This window comes from Drosophila montana, unplaced genomic scaffold (assembly GCF_035044405.1).
Source record: "Drosophila montana isolate Dmon_TW-CO22-7 unplaced genomic scaffold, ASM3504440v1 contig_825_1, whole genome shotgun sequence".
In the NCBI taxonomy this organism is placed as follows: Eukaryota; Metazoa; Arthropoda; class Insecta; order Diptera; family Drosophilidae; genus Drosophila; species Drosophila montana.
The window spans coordinates 56,793-83,049 of NW_026999114.1; the positions used below are offsets into that span (position 1 = coordinate 56,793).

Here is a 26,257-nt window from a genome sequence, read left to right on the forward strand (position 1 = left end):
GCAGAATCCAAGCTTCCTCGGTGGAAAGTGCGATTCAAAGATTTTTTTGATAAAATTTAAAGTTATATCCGATTTGCTTCAAACTTATTTTCAAAGCTCTACACAAGGACTTAATGTATATGTGTTTTAACGATATGGGAAATTCCACCCACAACAGTGGTATTAGCGAAAAACGTTTGCATGAAAGTTATTCGTTTACCGTCCGATCTGTTTCAAAATAATTTTCAAAGCTTTTTGAAAAAATTTATTTTATACGTGATACCTGCAAGGCCCGGCTATTCCCGCTTTTTTAATATATATATACACTGAACCTATTGAAAGTAAGTAGAAAGTATAATAGTTTTGTCCAAATGTATGTAACAGGCAAAGAAAGCATTTCCGACCTCAAAAAGTATAGTTTAGTCGATCTACTTTGCCCCGTTTCCCAGCAATTTATGTCGAAATCCTATTTTCTGTGTAAGTCTCTTGCGTTTGAAAGCTTGAATCCCGAAAATTTCCTTCTTGTATATTATATACAAATCAAAGTTCTTTAATTTTTTGGATACCACTCACCTATTCCATAAAATCAATCCAAATTAAACCACACAACAATTTTAAGTCACTTTAAGATTTGGTATTTTCTTTGAAAAAAAACTCGTGATCTAGCACTTATAAGCTCTGAGATCGACCCGTTCATACATACGGATTGACAGACAGAAGGCTAGATCGACTGGGCTGACCATGAATATATGCGCTTTATTGGGTCAGAGATACTTTCTTCTTCCTGTTATATACAATTGCACCTTTATACCTATTTTCAATGGGTTGAGAGTATATAAATTGGAATCAAATTGTTTTTAACTTTCCTGTTCCAGAAACATCGACTTTTAATATTGCCAGTAGTGTGCTTTGATAGTTATAAAATAACATATTAAGATTTACATGCATAATTGTGTCCTTGTGTCCGTTCATTAATTGAAATGAGTATATAAGTTTTATGCAATGGCTGACCGTCAGTATATATGAGCATAATTTTGTTGGCGCTATTGATGCCATATACATTTTCGCATGGATACCCTCGATCGATAAAGAAAAATATTTTCGGCTTGAATAGGATTCAATTGACTTAAACGAATATTGGGACCCAAACCAGCGAGCGAACTACAAATGTATGTAAGTATGCAGGTAAAGGATTCGTTGATTTAATAAAACTTGAACTTAATCCTTGTATTGAACTTCGATGTACAACTCTATCGAATGTTTTGGATCGGCTCTCCAAAGAATATACTCAGGTTGCGTTTGGGAAAACGTACATATAACTTGATTTTTGCAATGTAGTCGATTACTGGAGCTCAGTCAATATTTTTCACAATTATCATGCGTTAAATCAGCTGTAAGACTATGAAGTATGATCTACTATGAACTTAATTCGAATTAAATTTATTCCTAACAAATTTATCACTGCGATAGGACTTAGAAGCGCTTCTTGCTGCCAAAAAGAACCACGCTGCGATTTGAATAAATAAGTAAAATGGAATAACCCATACATAAAAGCTGCATTGTTGACAATTTACAAAAGCCCAGACGCTTTGTGAAGTACTATCCTCATATAGAGCACTGCTTGCACCGAACATATCCATTGTGCGCAATGTTCCATCATATAATTAATTTAGCTGCAAGTGCTCATAATGAATCGCATTCAGAATAAGAGCAGAACTATATTATATATATTTATAATGTACATATTTTATATTTATATTTTTATTTTTAATTTTTGATTTTAAGACAATTAAAAATAAACTCCAAATGTTTAGATGTGGAAGTCGAATAGGAGAGGGCTATTAGTGCCTATACATCTTTATCTTCAACTAGAAAACAAAAATATTAATGAAAAATAAGAATTTAAAGATACAATTTCAACATTTTGAAGTGCTAAAGAGTTCCTAAAAGCAGAATATCAGAATATTATTTGGAAATTAAAGTCGAAGGACTAGAAGCAAGGGAAACATCTATTTAATAGTAGATGATAATATAATATGTACATATATTTTTCCAACCCATTGCTTCATGTAAGTAGCAAGCCTTTCGATACATTCGAATGTAGTATGTGTCTGTGTAAGGCACCGCTTCTTAGCTATATGTTTATTAAAAATTCATTTTTATTTTATGTATTTTTTACGAGGTCTAACGGAAAGAACTTCCTAAGCGTGAAATTAAATTTGAATTGCGCCCGCGTCAATATCATTTTCATAGTTTTTTTTTTTTTTTGTTTTGTTTTGCTTTGGGGCGGTTTTTCTATAAAAATACGGCTTGCCATGTAATAGCCAAACGTCCTAGCTCTCCCAACTATTTATTATCTTTTTTTTTTTTGCCAATTCTATTATCTTTTATTTGGCTGCACGCAAAGCAACGCGAAGCATAACAAAAGTGATGTCCACTGTGGATTTTTACTAGGCACTAAAATTATATTTTCATTGTTATCTTTATGCAGGCGTATGTGTGACATTACGTGCGTGAGTAAGCGGCCCATGTAAATTAAGTCGGCTCAACGGGAACAAAGTCGGAAAAAAGAATTTCATAGAGGAATATTCGTCCGAAAGTAGTTAGCGATGCCATACTACACGAGTGGCTGGAGCGTACTGAAAATCTTGGTGGTCGAACGAACGCTATACTTTGTGTTGAATTTGAAGTTTGTTGCGACTGCTGTGGTGAAATTCCACAATGTGCAGCCAGAGAGCACCTGGAAGAGAAAAACCAACAGGTGGTCGTTGGAAGCATTGGAAACATTCATGAGTGGATATGTGGTAGTTTGCTTAAGCTTGTCAAACAGTTGACAGTTGTCCGTTTTAATCTCTTGGACAAATTACCAATATGGAAAGGTATTGCGTTTTATATATGTACATACATATCTATATATAAAACTGTTTGTCCTGTATGACTATTTTGCTGACTGACTAAGTGATGGTAACCAACGCACAGCCCAAACAATTTGTTATGGAGGTGCTCGCTAAGTCGGGTGTCGGTAAATTCCACCCGAAAGTGTGGAAAAATCGGGAAAAACGTTTGTATGAAACTTTTTTATTTACCATTGTCACAAAATGTACTTATTTGTCAGGTTGGTTTTTCATACATTCTTTGATAATTTATTATTATAATTTATACTTATTATAATTTATACTTTAAAGTTGAAAAACTTTATATTTTCTTTCAACGAGTTCTTAAGAACGCGAATTTCCCTGCTCAAAATCACAAATCAGACTATCGATAATACCTTATTGCTAGTAATCAACATGTGTATTATACTCCAATCTTATACTTCTCTTCACCTGTTTTTGACAAAATCCTATTAAATTAAATTTGTGTATCACACTTTTCGGAATATCGATTTCTCCTTGGTATAAATGGGAGTCAAAGATTTGGTGGGTGACTTTTCAAATTCATTTCCAAAAGCTTTATAAAAAAGCATTTGACACTTTTCGCAAAATCCAAGCCTTCTCTGTGGAAAATGCGATTCAAAGATATTTTGGAAGAAGCTTTCAGTTTATTTCCGTTTATTTCCAAGTTATTTTTAAAGCCGTACATTAGAACTTAATGAATACGTGTTTCAGCGATTTGGACATTCCATCCGCCACTGAAAATTGTTCTATAAACGGTTTTTGTTGTTATCTAATAGTCTTCAAAATCAATTTCAAAGATCCCTAGAAATATTCATCTATTACGTGTTTCACACTTTTCGCAAAATTCGCCCGTCTTAGATCATAAATGCGGGTCAAGGTTATAAGAGTAAAGTTCCTTTCCAGGAAGCTTAAATGCTTGTAACGACAGCTTGGTGCTGGGCCCAGGGTGTCTCCTAGTCGGTCACCTCCGACTTAAGCAACCCTTGTTTCCATTTTTTCTGCGGTGTAAAAATGAATATACATGCATTTTTAATACGCAAAAATATTGAAAAGCACGAGGCCGATAAAATATTTTTACAAATACCTAAAGCCAACATTTTGCCAACTGCATATTACGTTATGCATATTGCATTTATATCCAAAAAACAAAGTGTGCGCCAAAAACGAATACACATCAACGGAGCCCACATGCAGATATGCGGCTTTGCACGGAATTAGTCTAGTCAGACTGCCGTTATCTTAACAGTATACTTTTTTTGTTTTTTAAATTAAATACTGCGCACCGAGCGTCATTGAAACGAATATAAATTATGTAAGCTCCAAACCATATCTATTTTTTATTGAATAGAAGAATATGAGATACGAATTTAATACAAACGAACCCCATTTTAAACCTTGCTATGTCACTTTACAGAATCTGTTGGCATTTTTGCATTAAATGCCATAAAAGTTGATCAGAAAATGTCACGCCTATTATTGGTGTAGTGTGGTTGTCATTTCCACCCACTTCCCATAGAAAATGGACAAAACGATAAAAACAATATTGCAATTGAGAAAATGCATTATTATTATTATTACATTGTTGTCGATATTATTCTTCATTTTCCTGTAGTCAATAAATATGAAAATTTGGTCTTGGTTTTCTTTCTTTTTTTAATCTTTTCAATTGTGGCCACATACATTCCAATCTTATTTTTGAATCCCGAAAAAGAGTTATTCAGAATCAAATGTTTTATAATCTAGAGGAAAAAAAAGGGGAGCAGTTGTTTTGGAGTTTGTATGTACTACATACGTACGATACAAGGTTACCAACAAGAGCAAGTAAAACTACGAAAAATTTTATCATTAAATATTTTATAACAGAACAGGCAGAATTGCATTTTTAACACCCTCTATCCGTTAGGCGGCGGATGGTGTCAATGTTTTATTCGGTATTGAACACATGGCTTACAGCCTAAAACTTATATTTTCACATCAAAAAGAAAGGGATGATGTCATATCCTTACATGGAATTAACAAATTTACTGGTTCGGCATATATTGGTCGACGAAAGTGGGAATACTAATGAAAGGTCATTGATGAAAGTCAACCAAGTACACTTAGAATATTAGTTTTGTAAAATAATCCCGTAGGTTCCTGCGATAGACCGTCTATGAATTCATGTTATCTGAATGGTTACAAGCATATTCAAGCTCGTAAATGGCAAGTTGGACTAAGATATCATATCATGTTTGGTGCATATATGTTATTTAAAAAAACAAGAACTTCATTTTCGATCGATTTTTCCTATGACAGCATAAATGTTATAAAGGTAACGGCGACAACAGTAAAACTAATATAGCAGATTACATAGAAACAGATAGACGACCATGCTCCTATTGAATTGTCTTTTGATACTGATCAAGATAAATTCTTTATTACGAGGCCGGAGTTCTGCCTTCTGCCGAGCTACTCATCAGGGGTGCCCTACGAACGACACCCAACTATGCCCCGGATACCATAAACCATATCTTCCCCATCGACCTTATGACGAAAGTGACTGCTACTTCTCACCGCTTCGCATGGTAAACGCGAAATAATAGACCACTCGCAGTTTTGATTACTTTAACTTACTTAAGGCCAGTTCCCTCATCCCCCAGCCACAGACTACCGTAGCCTGCGAGAGCATCTTGCTAGGAATGGAATATTAATCTCTCAGAGCCCCTCAGAAAATATACGGACGGATCTTTATGACGGTTCTATTATGAAGTCCAAGTCTACTTTTATATACATAAAATATATCTCGATATCTTCTAGCTCAATATCTGACCAAGCAGCTTTCAGTTTACATCGTATGGGTCCACGGACAGAGGAACATGGATGGCAATTCCCGAGCAAAGAAACAGGCGAGGCTGGGGACAACGTAGAAAATTTTAGCTTGTGGACACTACCAGATGGCAGCAGGCCACTGACACTTGCAAAATCGTCCAAAAACCTTGGCCAATCCTGTAGAAAACACTTCACAGTGTTATACCGGTTAGATAGGCCTCAAATTTTCGTCTAAATGAGTCGACGGAAAATTGCTCTCGCCAACCGCACTAGCCTTACCTAACCTGTGCGGTCAGAGATGTCTTCTATACTTTGCACATTTCGTGATAAAAATTATAATAGCCTTGACATGGCTATAAAAACTCAAATGGTTTTTAAAGAAAATTAATCTCCTAAGGGGAAGCTGAATGAGTTCCGCCGAAAGGGCAAACTAAACTACAAACTTTGGCAAGAAAATAAGCGACATAATTCTGACGGCACAATGTAATAGGTGGAGATATGTCGATGGAAATATGTATGTTGCCATACCTATAGAATGCGAGCTGGTATGTAGGTATATAACAAGCTTATTTCTTCTGTCTGTCTTTAGTTATGAGGTAAAATGAGGTACAAACCGATTTGTTTTCCGTCACATTTCCACATAGAATTTTCAGAATCGTTTTAAAAAACAATTGTGAATCCAAGCCGATGATACTTAAATCTTTTTACATACAACCTTTAATGCGTATTTCCCGAAAGAAGGGCTGGGGTTTTCAAAAAGTGTGGAACACATCTGAAAACAATTTCATAAAGATATTTGCAAATGAGTTTAATGGCGATCGTTTCCAACAATCGCAATACGTGCTCCACCTGACGAACATTTGTTTGAAAAACTGATGTCTCAAGTTTAACATTTAAAATATATGGGTAAAAATCAGGCATTTTGCAGTGTATACTATTCTGTAGCACCAAATTATTGACCTCAAATGGCATTTGCGACCTTCCGTCTACACTGATCATAAGCCTCAATGAATGACTAAACGTCGCAGACGTGAAAATGTAGTTCACCCGGTTTATATTTTCCACACATAACACTAGTGTACGTATACTTATGAACATGTGCTCGCATATTTGTATGTACATGTAACATTACCTCAAATCTGTATTTGTATATATGTGCATGTGCAGGTACTTTATTATTACTCGCCGGCTGGTCTTATGCAAGACATAAAATCACAAAAATAAAAAAAAAAAAAACGAAACCTGCTCTCGCGCTGGCAAAGTCGCATTTTTTGGAGCTGGCGCCGTTTACAGCACTTTCTTTACAGCAATCGCACTAGTGGTTAGGAGGCGCGGTGCGACGCGGTGCGACGCGGTGCGACGCGGTGCGACGCGGTGCGACGCGGTGCGACGCGGTGCGACGCGGTGCGACGCGGTGCGACGCGGTGCAGCTGCGCAGTCGCTGTTTAGCCAACTGCTGCTAGCGCTTTGCTGCACTTTGAATAGCCCGAAGACGACATCGTCGTCTTCATCGGCACTGACTTCGCACAGTGGTTATACACTAGAAGGCTCACAATTAACTCGCAGGTGGGTACATAATTCTGTTTTGATATGATACATAAGCATAACGAATTTGCCATTTATTATTAAAATTAAGAAGTGCATTTTTTATTACAAAACATAAAGTTATTGCTCAATCTTAAAGCATTTTCATCAATCGGATAAACATTTTTTATTTTTTCTTGTATTTTAACAATATTACGTAAATAATGTAGATGATACATTTAATATGAATCTATTAGTGCAAAATGCTTGGAAAGCAAAAAATAGAGATTATTTTCTTAAATAGGTCGAAACCTGATTTACTGGAATAAACAGTTCTTAACACATCCTCCATGCCTAACTTAAAAAAGAATATAAATAATATAATATAAAATAAGCGAATAAAATACTTTATTCTAAACAAAGAAAGATACTTTTTTATATTTTTTATTCTATTTTTGTACAATATATATAATGCCATTATGAGCACCAAGTTAATATTTAACTAATAAAATAAAAAATTGTTCTTGTTTTGTAAAAATCTGAATAATATTTTATAATATATAAAATATTCAAATGCTTTTCGACTTTCGGAGAGCACATTTTATCTCTCAGTGCAATTTAGACATTTGAATATTGTTATCAACACACGAGACATTTTCAAGTATTTAAAGTTAGTGATGTGCACCCATAAATCTGGTTCCACTGTCCGCAGTCCGGTTCGGACGATGTTGCCGTTCGGCTTTGGACTATTCATTTTTATTATTTATATTTGTATGCATAAAGCTTAAACAATTTTGGTTTTCGTTGCCGTTTAGTTCTCTTTTGCGTGCGTTTAAATCAAGTAATCCAAAACATTTTTATGCTTGCAGCTCGGTGCGGGCTTTAATTCGTTTTCGGTTACATTTAAATTGTTGGTTTTGTTAAATCTTGCACATTTTTTGAGTGGGCCGAGTGAAAGCAAGTGAGTTTATTTCTTGTGTAATTTTGAGTTACATTATTGTTTGCTTTTTGTTTTGGTGTGTGTTTGTGCAAGTGCGAATGTGTTCGACTTTAGTAGATTACACAAATGCAAAATACATATCTCAAGATATGACTTCGTTTACCCAAACATGGAATGTGCACTAATAATTATTATAGATAATTATCGTTATGATACTCAAATACGTAATAAAAGCTAAAAACAACCCGCCAAAGATTAAAAGCATTTCAATTTTCCCTGCTTTTAAAAAGTTATATACATTGTTGCGAATATTATATACCAGTTGGTGTTTCCCGGCTTTGTGCGGTCATTATTTAACCCTTTTCCTGCACGTTAAAAATCTTAAAATATCCAAACTATATTGAAATCCACGTCTCAAGTTATATTTTATCGTATACAGAATCAAAAGCTTAAATCAACATTTTCCGTGTCAACTTGAAGTCGAAAAACCTAATATAATATAATAATCTTTATATTACAAAATATTAATAAATTATAATAGAAGCAATTGCAATTGGAAAGCATCAAAGATATAATTAAGCAAAGCTGAATCGACCAAATTATTTTGGTAAGCTCATTTTGGTATAGTTTTCGATGTTTGTTACCTCGATTCGTTGAACCCAAGTCGTTGTTGTGGCCAACTTAAAAAATAGAAGCAAAACAAACATTCAAAACTCACTGACCTCGGCATATTTAACGCTGTTCAAGTCATTGTCTATTGAGTCACCAAGTCTCGTCGAATTTTGACTTTTGGCGCTATAAAAATCAAGGTTAACAGTTTTTAATTTGTTCAAAAAGTGATTTTTTTTTTTTTTAGTATATATTTGTGAAATGTCCGTCTATATTAAATAATATACATATTACATATAAATGAGTTTTGTACGATAAAGGAGGAGAAGGTCTTTAACTGTTTTCAATGATCGGAAAACTAATTTTACTTCGTAGCGCTAATGAGACATTTGAATTTTGTAAGCAACTTAAGCTATTTGCATATTCACATTTTAAAATGTATTAACAGGTAAATGATTTTTTAAGTTTGTAAATGATGTGCACCCATAAATCTGGTTCCACAGTATGAAGTCCGGTTCGGACGACGTTGGCGTTCGGATTTGGATTATCGGTTTATTATTTATATTTGCATGCATGAAGCTTAGTTTACTTCTCTTTTGCGTGCGTGTGAGTCAAGTAATCCAAAACATTTCCATGCTAGTTGCTTGGCGAAATTTTGAATAAGTTTTTGGTTACATTTAATTTTTTTTGTTTTTATTAAGCTCTGCACATTTTATTGTAAGTTACATTAAAAGTGCCCAGTACCCATTGATAATTTTCAAAAGGGTTTAATGGTTTTGTGCAAATGCATGCAACGGGCAGAAAGAGGAACCTCCGACCACATAAAAAATATATATTCTAGCCATATTCGTCTGTATTAGCTATAAACTTTAAATATATATTTTAATAGATACGCAGATCGCGCTTATCACATATTTTCTCAATGTCTCCTGTCGTTTTCAAATTATTAGTAAAAATCGATTTTTAAACTTGGAATATGTAGCTCTTGTGATGCCTCCCCAATTGTCGCAAAAGTAAGAGCTTTGTGATTTGGTATATACACACATTCGAATCCCGTATTTTAGCACTTTTAAATTTCACGAAGATCCTAAAACAAACATAGAAGTAGTGAATCTAAATTTCCAATAGTTTGGCGCAGCAGTAAAAATAGAGTGATATGCACAGGGAACTTTGCAGTCGAGCACACTCCACTAGATGGATAGATAGGTGTGTTAGTGTTAATGCGAATGTGCTCGATATAAGTTGATTTACTTGAAGCGAAATATATTTTCCTATATGTGACTTCGATTACCCAAAAATGAAATGTGTACTAATAATAATAGCTACTCAAAATCATCATAATTAATTATTACAAAATATAATTAAATATGTAATAATATAAATAAAGCTACCAGTATCCCGCTAATGCTTAAAACCATTTCAATTTAAACAGCTCTTAAAATATTCTTTAGATTAATACGAATATTATATACAAGTGGGTATTTCCCTTACCCGTTCCAAGTTTGTACTTCAAATTTTATACATAAATTTTTTACCCATTTCCTGCCCATGAAAAATTTAAACGTACCCTATATTGAAATCTACGCCTCAAGTTATATTTTACAAATATTTAATCAGGCGAACATTAAGACTTCGCTTAAGAAGCCTCTCTCCGTTTCTCACATAATTATTACAAACTAACGGCTATTGCCCGGCCATGCCCGTGAAAGTTTGGTGCTACAAATTTTAGACATTACCATTCCACGCAGGTGGACGATTGAAATCTATCCGTACCATCTTGATCTCCACTTCTGTTTCAAAATATGTTCATAATAAATATGCATCGAATAAACAACCAATTGCTGGAATCAACGGTTTCCGCCCATGCTAGTCTTGTAGTGAGAATCTTGAAGAAATCTTTTTTTTATTAAACCATTCATGTTTTCCATCATAGAGTGGTAAACTTATTGAAAAATTATCAAATAAATTTTGAATAATAACTAAAATAGTTGCTATTTTTTCGCCAAATTTCCACAGTTGCGGGTGGAATTACCAAAATCGCTGAAAAACGTATTAATTAAGTTCATATGTAGGGATTTGAAAATAAGTTTAAAGCAAATCAGACAAAACTTAAATTTTTGCCCAAAAAATCATTGACCCGCATTTTCCATCGAGTAGGCCCACATTTGTGTGAGACACGTCTCAAGTGATTTTTCGTAAAGATCTTTGGAAATGAATTTGAACGCGCAACTTCACCCATCAAATATTTCATTTTCTGAAAAGCGTGAAACACCGCTCAAATGAATTCGAACAAAGATCTTTTAAAATGAGTTTAAGGCCGATATGATGTTAGACAAAAAAGTTGCATACAATCGTGTTTCGCAATTTTTCCGCACTATTTTTGATTCAATACAATAAACAAAAAACAAGACTTCTATACAAAAAGAATGTTTGTAACTCCAGCTTGGTGTTTGGTTCAAAGTATCTCCTTGTCGGGCACACCCGACTAGAGCACTCGTTATTGTTTTGTAAGCGGTTTGAGATACAATACCTAGGCGTATGTTTCAATTTTAACAAACGAAAGATCAAGTCAACGCAATTTTTATGTTTAAAAGACCTTAGAAAAACGTGAAGAAATATTTTAAGCCGTCTCACCAAATTACCACCAATCAAAGTCTATTCACACAATATTTATTTATTTATTAATACAAGCAATTTCAACTGAAAAGCGTCAAGGAGATATGTCAACAAATCTAAATTGACCAAATTATTTTGGTCAGTTAATTTTGGTATAGTTTTCGATATTTTTTGCCTCGATTCGTTGAACCCAAATCGTTGTGGCCAAGTTAAAAAATAGAAGCAAAACAAACATTCAAAACTCACTGACCTCGGCATATTTAACGCTGTTCAAGTCATTGTCTATTGAGTCACCAAGTCTCGTCGAATTTTGACTTTAGGCGCTATAAAAATCAAGGCTAAGTGTTTTTCTGTATTTAATCAAAAACTGAAAAGAGTATATTGCTTTCGTGAAATGTTCGTCTTGCTGGCGCTTTTGATAATAGAGACTTGAAATATATATATATATATATATATATATATATATATATATATATCGCGAATAGCGAACATCTATATGTTGCACACTGTTAAGGCTTAAGTGATTAAATTGGATTAAAGATTGCTGAACAGCTCCTTGAAAGATCGATTCACAAATACGTAGCCTACGTCCACAGAGGGCATGGCAATTTTGAAAAATCGGTGTGTCTTAATAAACTTGGCGGGTAGCATGTATTATTATTTGATCTGTCTGTTAACGAGTATTACGAAGTTGTTTTCTATGGCAACATTCGTCGGCGCTTGCGCAGCCGAGTGTAACTAACGTTGACCACCTTGAGTTCAATTGACGTGTTCGGCTTCGTCGTGTACAGCTTCTGAAACTCTTACGTAGTAACATCGACACAGTAAACAAGTAAGAGGTTCTAGTCGGGAAATCCCGACTAGACGATACACTGAACCCTCTTATTCCAACACCAAATGCAGCAAAAATAAAGACTAATTTCGTCGGTAGGGTTCGAACTCGCTACAAACTGCACTACTTGCCGCCGCCTCTACTCAACAGCCACACCAATAATTTATTTTAATGAGAAAAAAACCAATTAAAATAGCAGCACAGAAAACAATACAATCGCAATTGCAATGCTGATGATAGAATTCAAAGCAGACGCGCATAGATGTGTGTATGTGTACGTGTATACAGAAATTCTTGGAATTTGCGCTAGCTGGTGCTAACACGTGCGCACTTAACTTTTGTGTTTCTTAACCGCTCTTAATGAAATTTTCGATAGTACTTCTTATTGTGCCATAGAATATTTGTGTATTCTCAACAAGTCAATTGCGTAAAAATTGTGGTTTAAATTGATGGGCAATACAAGTTGGATTATCAACTTGATTTATGGTTTGATGGTGGTAGCGGGGAGGTGGCGATAGGTATAAAATGAAAGATACTTGATATATATACTATTGTAAAAGCTACATGTCAAGTTTGGTGACTCTAGCTCATATCATTTACCGAAATTGCTCAATAGGATTTCGATATCGTTTTTCATCGATTACTTGGAAACGGAGCAAGTTATCGAATATCGGAAGCAAACTCGATCTGCGCGCGCACTAGAAGGACCTACAGCTAAAATTTCAAGTCTCTAACTCTTATAGGTTCTGAGCTCCTTGCGTTCATACATACGGACAGACGGACGGACGGACAGACAGACGGACATGGCTAGATCGACTCGGCTTTTGATGCTGATCAAGAATATATACATATACTTTATGGGTTCGGAGATGCTTTCTTCTGCCTGTTACATACATTTGCACAAATACATTATACCCTGTTTACCCATCTTCAATGGGTTCAGGGTATAAATATCTAAGTAGAATAAAGTCAATAAATGCTGTCTGGCAAGCGTTAATAATGTGGCACTCTATACAGAATGCAACATGTAGTAAAATATTGCATATAAGACAAAACGTATGTTTTTTTATATTTTTTTGAACATCAAATGTGTCTCTGCTATCTCAAACAAGACCAAGCTTTTAAAATGTGTTGCTGTTTTTTGTTTCATTCTTGCAACATTCTTAAAGAAGAGCTTTGAAAAAGAGGGCACATATATTGGTAGTTACACTGTGCGCAGGTTGAAAATAAAGCTGAACTTTAAAATTGAAAAACGACATAAAATTGACTTATATTAATATAAATCAAAACTAGTAAAAGTGCTATCGTCGGAAGTGATCGACTAGGGGATAATCTGAACCTGCTTCTCCCAAGGGGCTATTGTAGCATAAGTGAAAATAAATAAACTTGGTCCATTTGATAAAGCGTGCCCCCTATATACTACATACTATACCTGGCATAACAAAATATATATACAAGAAAAAAAAAGTATAAACTTTTTTAAAAAACCAACAAAAAAAAAACAGTGTCGAACTTGAAACTACCTTCAATCGCCCTAACTACCTGGTATCACCTGGAATAAAAAACGAGAAAGAAGTGCTATCTTCGACACACCGAAGATTTAATACCCTTGCAGACCCAACCTTTTCAAAATGCTCATAGTGCTTTGCCCGTATCTAAGAAGCACAGGGAAAATAGTTAATGCCGAGTATGGTTAAGATATCTTGAAAAACAAAACAGGTTTCCATACAACAACTTAATTTTCGACCGATCGTTCCTATGGCAGCTATATGATATAGTTGCCCGATGTGAATAAGATTTTGCATAAGTGGAGGGAGCATAGTAAAACTAATAAATGCCGAGTTTGGTCAAGATATCTTGAAAAACAAAAAAATTCCATACAACAGCATAATTTTCGACTGATCGTTCCTATGGCAGCTATATGATATAGTTGTCCGATCTTAATAGAATTTTGCATATATATGGGGACCGTAGTAAAACTAATAAATGCCGAGTTTGGTTAAGATATCTTGAAACACATAAAAATTTTCTATACAAAAACTTAATTTTCGACCGATCTTTCCTATGGCAGCTATATGATATAGTGGTCCGATCTTAATAGGATTTTGCATATATATGGGGAGCGTAGTAAAACTAATAAATACCGAGTTTGGTCAAGATATCTTGAAAAACATAAAAATGTTCCATACAAAAACTTAATTTTCGACCGATCGTTCCTATGGCAGCTATATGATATAGTTGCCCGATCTTAATAGGATTTTGCATATATATGGGGAGCGTAGTAAAACTAATAAATACAAAGTTTAGTCAAGATAACTTTATAAACAAAAATGTTTTTCATACAAGAACCTACTTTTCGACCGATCGTTCCTATGGCAGCTATATGATATAGTGGTCCGATCCAGCTGGTTTTGACATATGAGCTGCGTGCAACAGAAAGAGGGAATTCTGCAAAGTTTCATAAAGATAGCTTTAAAACTGAGAGACTAGTTCGCATAGAAACAGACAGACGGACAGACGGACAGACGGACATGGCTATATCAACTCGGCTGTTGATACTGATTAAGAATATATATACTTTATGGGGTCGGAGATGTCTCCTTCTATGCGTTACACATTTCACGACAAAATTATAATACCCTCTGCAAGGGTATAAAAATAAAAAATTCTTGATCTGTGTATACAATTTTGGTGACTCTAACTCTTAAGATTTAAGAGATTTGCTCAAAAACCAGGATATCAATGTCATTTTTTTTCGACTGCTTGGGCACTAGAGAGACCTAAGTGTAAAATTGAAAATGCGATTAAAAGGTTATTTATTTTATATTTTTTGCAAATGTATGTGACAGGCAGTCGAAATAATCGCCGACCCCATAAAGTAAATATATTTCTGGTCAGCATCAATAGTCGAGTCGAGCTCACCATGTCCGTCCGTATGTATGAGCGCGTCGATCTCAGAAGCTTTAAGAGCTGGAGTCTTGACATAAAGGTATTTCAGCACTTTAGTTGAATGGTTTTCATACAAGCTTTAACTATCCAACTTGCAGGCAGATTTTTCCGAAACTGCGACCTAGCCGTAAGAGGAAGCATATGTATAAATTTTAGATTCGTAGCTCTTACCGTTTAGGTAAGAACTTTTGACCAATTAGTCAGTCAGAAAGTCAGTTAGAACAGACTCTTTCATATAGATATGTATATAGATAGCATGTGGACATAACTTTTAATTCGACCATTTGCCATGTTACCATACACACAAGCTCACACACATACCCGCTTCCTTACGTATAAACACGAAGGATCATATATTATTCATTGAGTTTCTTTGTCCTTGGCTTGTTACAAGGCTTCTCTTGAACTGCATGGCTTCTCAGACTACCCGGAGAGTTGGCATATAACTTTTTGGATGACGTGCCGGACACGGCCGCACAAAATTCCCTCTAGTTCGAGCCTTTTCCACGGAACGTAAACGGAATGTGATTTATATGCGCAGAACGCGGCTCACGTAACCGCACCGTTGCTTTTGCCAGGGTCCACATCCCGAGTATTATGACATAATGTTAATATAACAATTAAATTTAAGGCGATGCTGGCTAGCTGTGTTTCGATATCGGCGTAACCAATTTCATTGCGGGTGCAAATTTAATTAGAGCTGCAAACAATTTGCGAATTGCAGTGTGCAAAAGAGGGTACACAAGCCAATCGCAGCTAGCTGTTTTTGTGATTGTTTACTTTTCATACCCTATCATATGGTATTCTAATTTTTTCCTTAAATTTGTAACACACTGAAGGCATATTCTACCCTCTGTTGTATATAAACTACCAAGTAAGGATCGAATGGTTAAAATTGAGTTTCTGTATGAAAACATTTATGTTTTTCGAAATGATAACACGAACGAGTTTCAATATGCTGCTGACACATAAGCAACATCTTATCAATATCGATCTACTATATCATATTTCTCCTCGAGGAGGGATAGAAGCGTAAATTTAGTTTTGCCTAAAAGCAACCTAAAGTTAAGAATAATTGACACATCTTCTGTAAGTCTGTAAGGGTAGTTAATCGTCGGCACTCCGAAAATGACAGTTCTTTGTTGTTGCTTTCTTCGTTCCTACTTACTGTTTGATAGCGCTCTCTGCCGTACATTAGAGTCACAAACATAAGTCAAACACAGAGGCAAAGCAAGTGTAGCTACGTTAACGTCGACGCTACTCATCGAGAAAAGCAATTTTCTAGTTGAGCTTACAAAAACTGAGCGCGCCATGCCTTGTAAATAAATAACATATCACAGAGACTGGTCACCTTTATAAGTTGCGTCAAGCAAACACTGATAGTACATATATGGAAAGCACGCCACAAACATATGCGGTAGGGTATTCGTGGTAGGGCCGTAATCGCTGATGGAACTCCTGTAAGTTGAGGTGTGGTTTGTTTTCTTAATGCAATATGGTGATTTTAGGTCGATTGCTGAATTATTTAATTATATATACATATATTTAAATATATTATATATGGCAATAGCCGGCTATCTTATATATATAGTTTATATTGTAATATTGTTTAGTTTTCTTTGGTTCCTTCAGTCAAAACTGTTTCCAGCCCTGGAGCTAGTTTTTGTTAGCATACACAGGCGCACAATCAACAGTATGGACGACAGTTATGAATGACAATCCATTCGCTTAATGGAATTTCGTGTTGTTTTACTTTTCGTGCCGGCGCGCCAGTCCTTACTAAAACATTTTACATATATGTATATGAAACGAGACACATACACACATTCGCAGGTGTGATAAAGGGAAAAGAATAAAGTTGTTCGGCTCGCCAGCTCTCTGTCAGCCTTGTGGCCATCATCGTTAAGCATTATTTGCATTTATTATGCATTCGCCATGGAGCGGCTAAAAGTAGAGTCAGAACTTGATTTGTTTTATGCGGGTTTTCGTCCCCGACGATTTTAATAAAAATACATTTTATTGTTTCAAAGTTGGAAGCAGTGCCGAATATGTGAGAAATATTTTCTTGAAGTACATTTGAATTTATTTGTTTTCAATTTAATCCTAGCAAGTATTTTAGGCAAGGTTGTAATTTAAGCACAACTCGTCACTAGCACGCTAAGCTAAAAACTTGGGAGCGCCATTTGAAGGCCAATAAAACCACATATGACAGTAAGAAAATTAATTAGTCTGGGTTAAGCCTATTTTGGCATGTACTAAATGTTCAGAATTTGATTGTTTTTCACACGAACTAAAAAGGAAATCAATATTAAGCTAAATGTTAGCTGTTTGATCAGAGAATTAATCAGAAGCCCTGCAGTCTTATGAAAGGTATTACTCGGTCTTGCCCGAGTATAACAGTATATTTTGATTAGCTGCCTCGATACTTAGCTGCATCGGTAAGATAGCTGCCTGAAATTTTCTTTTCGCTGCAATAAGAGCTAATTTTGTATGAAATTAATTACGTTAAGTGCATCTAACTTAACAGCCTTTTGCAGTTAAGCGCCTCCGATCGGCAGTAATGTTCTGCCAATTTCTATGAATATCATGTAAGTTAACTGCGCCATCTATGATCAGATGTGTTGATTTTTGATTTGTTTTATTTAATTATACAATAAACTGTATTGAAATTGAATTAAATGTAATTTTAATTCATGAATTTAATAAAAAATATCAAACTACTTTAGTACTACTTAGTACTGTTAAATAGAATTCAGTGCAACTTTAAAATAATAGAGGTTACTATGAAATCGATTCACTTTTAGGATAAAAATAAATTAAGTTAACTGCCTTTTTAGGATAGCTGCCTCTAATGTCTGTGAAAAGTACTCGAGGCAGCTAAGCAAATTATACTGTATATCAAATATCTATCATTTTATTGCTATCACCACCTCCCCGCTACTACCTCATAAATATAAATAAAATAAATAAACCAATTTATACTGCCCACCAATATAAGCCACAATCTAAATGCAATTGACTTTTTGAGAATATTCTATAGCACAGCAATCGCAAATTGCAATAATTTCTGTATACAGTTACACACACACATTCATGCGCTTCTGCTTTGAATTCTATCAACAGCATTGCTATTGCGATTGTATTGTTTCTGTGCTGCTATTTCAATTCGTTTTTTTTCGATGAGTCTGATAGTCTTTCCGATATTCGATAACTTGCCCCGTTTCCAAGAAATCGATAAAAATCGACATCGAAATCTTGTTTTTTGAGCAATTTCGGCAAATAATATGAGCTAGATTCACCAAACTTAACATGTAGCTTCTAGAATAGTATATATATAAACAGTAATTTTCATTTTATACCTATCGCCTATCGGAAGAAGAGGGTTCAGGGTATCCCCTAGTCGGGAGCTCCCGACTAGAACCTCTTACTTGTTTAAATGTATATTTATTACTACTAAGGCAAATGCATTTGGTGTTGGAATAAGAGGGTTCAGGGTATCCCCTAGTCAAGAGCTCCACGAGCTTGTTCTATAATTCTATAAAATGAATGTACTTTTTTTTCCTGTTTTATTAGCTAATTTATTGATACTATTCTTGAGCATCTTAAACTAGCTTTACAATATTGGGATTAACATACTTATTAAGTTTTATGATTATTCGATTTAACTTTTCCATGTAGCTGGTGGACTGCTGTCGTAGAACGTTACCCAACAAGAGAACCTTTAGGTCTCTTGCTAAGGCTCAGTTGGTGATGTATCAGGGAGCCCCAGTACTTAGTCTGAGCACCTTGGCTTAAAGACACTAATTTTCCTCCAATGGGATGTTGCTGGGTGCCGAAGATTTGGCTTGCAAACCGCCAAAAAGGGGATAGTAGGGTTTTATACAGCAGAAGCTTGTTGCTCAGAGAAAGCTTGCTGCTTTCCTTTAGAAGCCATGTCATATTTTTAGTTTTTGCCGTACACTGTGAAATGCTGTTGAGATGTGTTTGCTCCAGGTGAGCCTTCGATCAAGGTGGACTCCAAGGTTGCGCTGACTGTCTTTATGCTCGAGGAGGAACACTCCTGGCGATGTGTCTCTGCGGATCGCGAAAGTGGAGCATACCTATTTTCGCCTGTTGATCACCACTTGGATGCCCACGTCTCAAACTCGTGCAGGTATTCTTGGAATTGGTGAGTGGCTTGGTAAACACAGCTTTGCAGAGGATTGCTGTGTCGTCTGCGAACGTGGCGAGGTTGAAGCTATGGGGATGCCCCAGTGTCGTCGGGTCCACCGCCGACACTCTGGTCATTAATATTCTTTCAAATATTTTGGAGAGGGTCGTGCAGGCTGATTGGTCGATAAGATTCGACTTGCGTGGGCGTTTTTTTGGGTTTTGAGATCGTTGGCAAGTTCAGTGTGTATTGTGCTCCCCAAAAACCTTGACAAGCCCACCCAACAGTGGCATAATAATACATTTAAAAGTGAATTCAACCCCAAACTAATCAAAAACTGCGTAAAAGTGCCTAAAATAAAGAAAGACCCAAAAATCAAAATTGCCAATGTGCAATTTGCACAATAAACGAAGACGTCCCTGCTGCCCATGCATACAACACACGCAGCAACACCTGCATCAGTCATGCATTAATCAGCAACATCTTACCACCAGCTAATCCCGAAGCCAACAGCAATCAAGTGCAGGTGTTTCCAGCCCCGCTCATTGAAGCACCTAGATCTCCACCTGTTGACATAAACGAGGCGCACCTGTACATCGCTGAGGGATGGAGTCAGACGCACCAGCTTCTACTCCAGCAACACGGCATTGTAAGCTCAACAGGAAGAAGCCTCTGACATCGAAGACGACGAGATGGAAATTGCCGACGAAGCTCCGCTAGCTCAAGCCGAACCTCAAGCTGCAAAAAAGGTCCCCAAGCCCAGGCCCATAACAGTTCCCGGAGTTAACGACATCGTCGCAATGGAACAGACCTTCGACCAGGCAGCTGGCCCAGATGCCTACGAATTTAAGGTCTCTCCCTTTGGCGCCCTGAGAATCTATGCGAAAGATTCTGACACTCACAGAGCCATTATTCGCAAGCTCACTAAAGTCAGGGTCCAGTTCACGTACTTCTGTCTCAAGGAGGACAGACCGTATCGCGTAGTCGTCAAAAACTTGGCCGCTTCTATTCCCAGGAGCCAAATCGAAAGTGCCTTTGCAACACTCGGCCACGATGTGACAAACCTATATAACCCGGGAACCAGGCTACCCACAAATGACGCCGATGCGAACCCCACAAACGATTCGCCATGTCGCAACAACTCGTATGTAGACCTAAGGCAGGCTCCTAACAATAGGGACGCGCTTCGCATTAGCAAGATTGGCCGTCAACGGGTTAAAATCGAGCTCCCTAGAAAAAACAAAAGCATCAGGCAATGTTATCACTGCTATGAGTTCGACCACACTAAAAACTGTTGCCTCAAACAGCCCAAATGCGGTAGGTGCGGCCAGTCCCATTGGACGAGCTCGGAGCAATGCCAGGCCAAAACGGTGGAAGACCTGCATTGCTCAAACTGTGAGGGGAACCATGCTGCTTGTTATAAAGGATGCAAAGCATACCAGCAGCGCTTGAATGCCAGACAACCGGCCATCAACGTTGCCCTCCCGTCACGACATAGCCAACAGCAACCTACACGGCGCATCAACTCGCAGTTCGTACCCTCCAGAATTGTGCAACAAGGCCTGTCGTGTGCTGATGCGTTGCGGCCAGGACGCAAAACTTACTAGCAACAAGCACAAGCGTGCCAACCCCCCGTGTGCACCAACCAGCCCACCGCTACAACAATGCAGCCCCAATACCCACAGCATGGATCTCAGGGGCAAGACACGTCCCTCGGAAGCATCAGCACTAATGCCGCGGTCGCAACTGTCCTAGACAGCATCAAGGAGCTGAAGGACGCGCAAGGTCTTCCACAGCTCGGTCTTCCCACTCACCGCAAATAATGCGCCTCGCAGCATCATTCAAAACGCAAACGAGCTTAAACTATTTCTGAGAAAATATGAAATAGACATCATGCTTGTCTCAGAAACGCACCTACACGCTGGCCTGTACTTCGCCATGGAGGGATATGCTTGCTACCATGCGGATCACCCAGCAGGTCGATCCAGAGTATATGCTGCGGTGCTTGTCAAGCAGAACTTGGTGCACTACCAACTACAACAGATGACCTCCAGCACCACACAGATGGCTGACCACCAAATCTATCCTGGAGCCGAGCTAGATTCGATTTTCTCCTTGATCGGTTTTTTCATAAATTCATCGTTGCAGGCGACTTCAATGCCAAACACAGGCTGCGGGGAAGCTACAGAGCTGACAACAGAGGCATTGCGCTGCATGAAGCGCTCATCAGCTGCTCAGCCCAGGTTTTGGCCACTGGGAGACCTACCCACTTCCCGTACAACAGGCAAAGAACCCCTTCGTGCATTGACTTCTTTATATACAAGGGCATCCCCAACAGCGTAATATCAGTTTGCGAAGAGTATGAGCTGTCATCCGACCATCTACCACTCATTGCAACGGTCTCTACGTCTGTTCAGAGGACCCCAAAAAAGCGAAAGCTTGTCAGCCTTCAATCGGACATTCAACGCTTCAAAACTGAACTGAATGGCATGATAGATCTAAACATGCCGATCTTGACAGCCGAGGATGCCGACGCTGCAGTTCAAACCCTGCTGGATCAAGTACATACTGCGGCTGCCAACGCTGCGCCAGCACAAATGTACTCTACGCCTACAAGCCAATTTACAAGGACGCTTCCCCCCATCGTTGAAGGCCTTCTTTCCCTGATAAAGCGACTGAGGAGGGAGTACGTTCGTACCCAGGACCCCATAATCGACAGGATCTATCGCCGTATCGCCAATAGGGTCAGGAAGGAGTTAACTTTACTGAGAAGAAAAGCCACAGGCACCATGCTGGAGGAAGCAACGGCAGACGAGAGCTCCAAATTTGCGCTGTGGAAACTTACCAGTCGATACAAGCGGCAAGCTGCGCCAAAGTTCCCCGTTCGACATCCCGATGGAACCTGGGCCAGATCGCCAATAGACAGAGCTGAAGCCTTCGCCTGCAACCTGGAGGAGCGCTTCAAGCCGTTTGAGACCGCATCGCATGGAAGGATACAGTGAGTCGCGCAAATCCTGGAAGCGCCACTCCAAATGTCACTCCCTGTATCACCAATCACCTTCCAAGAAGTGAAGCAGGAGATAAAGAGCTTAAAAAGCAACAAAGCCCCTGGGGAAGATCGGTTGGACAACCAGACAATTAAGCTACTGCCATACAAGGCGTTGCATTTTCTCGTCACCATTTTTAATGCAACTCTTCGGCTAGGTTACTTTCCAGTGGCTTGGAAGAAGGCACATATCATCATGTTGCACAAGAGCGGAAAGCTCCCTAATCAACTGGAATCCTATCGCCCCATCAGCTTCCTGCCAGCCTCTGGCAAGATTCTGGAAAGGTGCATCCTTAGAAGGATCCTGGATACCCCGGAAATAAAACGCTTAATCCCGAAGTTCCAGTTTGGGTTTCGACTCAAACACGGTACCCCTAGGCAACTCCATCGGGTCACAAACTTTATTTTGGACGGCTTTCACAGTATGTGGTGGCAGCATACCTCGACATCCAACAAGCCTTCGACCGGGTGTGGCACGCAGGACTCCTCTCGAAGATAAAGGGCAAATTAAATCCGCAGCTCTTTAACATCATTGCAAGCTTCCTGAACGAGAGGACATTTCGAGTGGTACAGGATGGCATAGCCTCTCATACCAAACGCATAAGAGCGGGCGTTCCAGAAGGTAGCGTTTTGGGTCCCACACTATACAGCCTCTTCACGCACGATATGCCCACGGCAAGTGAAATGGCCCTTGTCAGTCGGCAGGATCTCCTGGTGGCTACGTTTGCTGATGACACGGCAATCCTTGCTAAGAATAATTGCGTGTACGAAGCAACGGACATCCTGCAGGAGTATCTGAAGCGCTTCGAAAACTGGGCTTGTAGGTGGAATATCTCAGTGAACCCTCAAAAATGTGCCACGGTCACTCACACCCTGCGCAAGGACTCCTGCCCCGGACTTTTCTCCATGGCGAGCTCTTAGAGCAGGTGCGTGACCATAAATACCTTTGGATCACACTCCGAGGTTACCAACAACTTGAAAAGCAAAATCAGGCATCTGAGCTGGCTGCTAAACCCAAATAACAAACTCTAGCTCCGAAACGAAGTACTTATCTATAAGGTAATCCTTGCCCCTGCGTGGCGATATGGGCTCCAGGTTTACAGAATTGCCGCGAAGACGCACCTAGAAACTTCGCATCATCCAGGCTAATACCTTGCGAAAAATCTCTGGAGTCGAATGGTATATTCGCACACGAGACATCGCAAAGGACCTTAAGGTTCCTATGGTAGGAGACGTTATAAAACAATCAAGCAACAAGCTAACTATTTAAGCTCCGCAAGCACCCTAACGTCTTGGCAAGGAACCTGCTAAGGAGGCGAAGAAGAAGGAGGCTTAAAAAGTCATATCCTATACACTAAACATACACAATGTAAATATTTAATTTAAGCTATCATTAACCAAAACACAAGCTGATAAAAGTTGCTAAGCAAGAGTAACAGAAGATTAGCTGTAAAAAAAAGAATTTTAACACAAAGAAAGAGATCATGGCCATCAGAACGCTTTTCGAAGCATCGTATTAAATATGAGCCCAATAAATAGTATGCCTTTGGTGGGGAGGAGCTTTATCGTTCTGCTGTCCAGTTCATCAGACCCAGGGGTTTTCTTATCTTAAGCGTTTGGATTTGGGTTTCGACCTCTTTGAGGGTCACCTGGACAGTGGACAGGCCAGGTCGATGTGGTGCCTTACGGGTCCTGTCTATGTATTCTGCCTGGAGTGAGTGGGGGGAATGAAACGGTTTAAATCGCTCCTCTATATTCGTGGCGAAAGGAACCATCATCTCTTTTTATGAGGCTCTTGCGGACGGGCTGTCTTTTGAGGTTTTTTATCAGCTGCCAGAGGCAGTATCCCGTGCTGGCATCTATACTTTCATCCGTAAGTTTTTTGCTGAACTGCTGGTTGCTTATGGCCACGACGACTTTCTGGAGCCTGTTGGATATCCTTCTGTATGACCTGTTCACCCTTAGGTCACCAGTGCGCACGTACTTTTTGCGTAGCCGCCTTTTCAATGCCAGAAGTGGGGCTGCCGCCGGATGGATTGAGTCTCGAGGGGGCGATGTCTGGATCCGATCTATTGCATGTGAAGCAAGTTGGGTTGCTGCTGCTCGAATCTTCGCCAAGCAATGATCGAAGGCATCCTCGAGGTCCTCAGGGGAGCTCAAAATCATGTTGAGGTTGGTTGAGTTTTTAAGTTTAGCCTGGAATCTTTGAACATCCCCATTTGTCGGCAGTAGACTCTTCCTCTTTGGCTGCTGCAAAGGGTTGCTGTGGACAGTAGCCAAAAGAGGATGATGGTCCAAAGAGAGGTCATATTTGGTCTCGATGGAGAGTTAGTTCTGCCTGAGGCCACCATATAAAAATAACTCTACGGTGCTAGGAGTGCGTTGCGAGTTGTACGCGTAATATGTTGCATCTTCTGTTGCCAAGACATCGCATCTGCAGTCGATGTTGGCTTCGTACAAACCCTGGCCCTCTCGTACAGGCTCTATTGTTTCCCCATAGTCGGTGCTTCGCATTCCAGTCCCCTCCCGCAATAAACTTTAGTCCTAGGTTCATCATTAGGAGCTCGAAATTGGCTTTGGTCCATGGCACAGCCGGTAGGTAGAGAGAAGCAATTTTAAAATTGCCTCTGCTAGTGCATATCTTGACTGCGGCCATCTGCAGATGTGGTTGAGATATGTGTTCCAGGGGGTGGTGGCTCACGTTACGGCGGATAGAAATGCCAGCACCTCCTCTACTGCAGTTGCAGGGGTCTTGAGTTATATCTATGGAATATACCCGGGGACATATTTTTTGGTGCACATGTGCATATTTTCGTAAGGAGCATTATGTCGATATTGTGGGTGGCGAGAAAAGTCCTTAGTTCATGAATTTTCCTGTTAAGGCCATCCGCGTTCCATAATCCGATCCTTAATTGGCTCATTTTGATGGGATGAGGCGTGAAATCAGCGACATCAGGATGTGCTGACTTTCAGAGTTTTTATGAAGTGTATTGAGGATCTAGTCCATTGTTGAGGTAAGCCTTGCATGGCATCTTCACGAGCCGCAATTCTCAAGTTGGTCTCCTCGCTCGGTTGGTTTCCGGGAATATTGTTGAGCTGCCTTTCGTTCGCTTTTGCATCCGGTATGCGTTGGGTACCGTCTCTTCGCTGGCTGTTTGCAGGGTTGCCATATCTGAGCATGTCCGCAAACGACACAGACTTGTCAGCTACCATGGGATAGGGGTTCATTTTGCATGCCCATAATCCTGGCAGCGGTGGTTGCGGACAACGTCAGCAGATCGGAGGGGGCGCTCCACTAAGACTCCTTGACGGCATAAAAGGATTATTTTGAGCGCTTCCTTATTGTTGGGGACCGTTTTATAAGAAAATCATATGTAGCCTTCGTGCCATTTGGGGCCTTGCCTTTAGGATTAAAGATGCTACCTACCATGTGTCCTCTTGCATTTCCTTGATTATATAGCCTTGGGCCGTAGAGGAGTTGGTAGTGGTAGTTTTGGCATTTAGTCCTTCACTAAAAAGTATAATTTCACTTAGTTTAAGGTAGCTATCAAATGGTGGGGAAATGGAGGGGGTTATCGATAATCGCAAAAAAAAATATATTAAGTAATTCGTTGACAATAAAATATACAGGATACTCGCCAAATTTGTTGTTGTTTCGTATTTCCAGATTTTCTAGGCTCCCGGGGGGGTCGTAGGCAATATATTTTCAGGCGAGATTTCAATTTTCGTAACTTTAGCTCTAAGTGTTAATGCTTTAGACAATTCAACATTCCAAATATGCTTAGACAGGTTCCACTCATACAAAATATAGATTTTCCGCTGTGCCCCAACCCAGTCGGCGTAGCCACATTGTCTGACGCGAGTTCGTACATATTTCCAGTTGCAAGCCCTAATTTAGTACGCCGAA

At 38.7% G+C, this 26,257-nt stretch overlaps 1 protein-coding gene across 2 annotated transcripts in view; it reads left to right on the forward strand.

Annotated features, from left to right (window-relative positions):
• The first annotated feature begins 8,026 nt into the window (after positions 1-8,026).
• Positions 8,027-26,257, forward strand: part of LOC135440100 (uncharacterized) — a 28,776-nt gene continuing 10,545 nt past the window's right edge. Inside the window, exon 1 of one of the 2 annotated variants that reach the window (XM_064699109.1) lies at positions 8,027-8,169. The gene's annotated coding sequence lies outside the window, so the exon portion shown is untranslated. Of the gene's footprint in view, positions 8,170-8,735; positions 8,756-26,257 lie in introns of those variants that run through there. The other variant, XM_064699110.1, reaches the window with a different exon arrangement.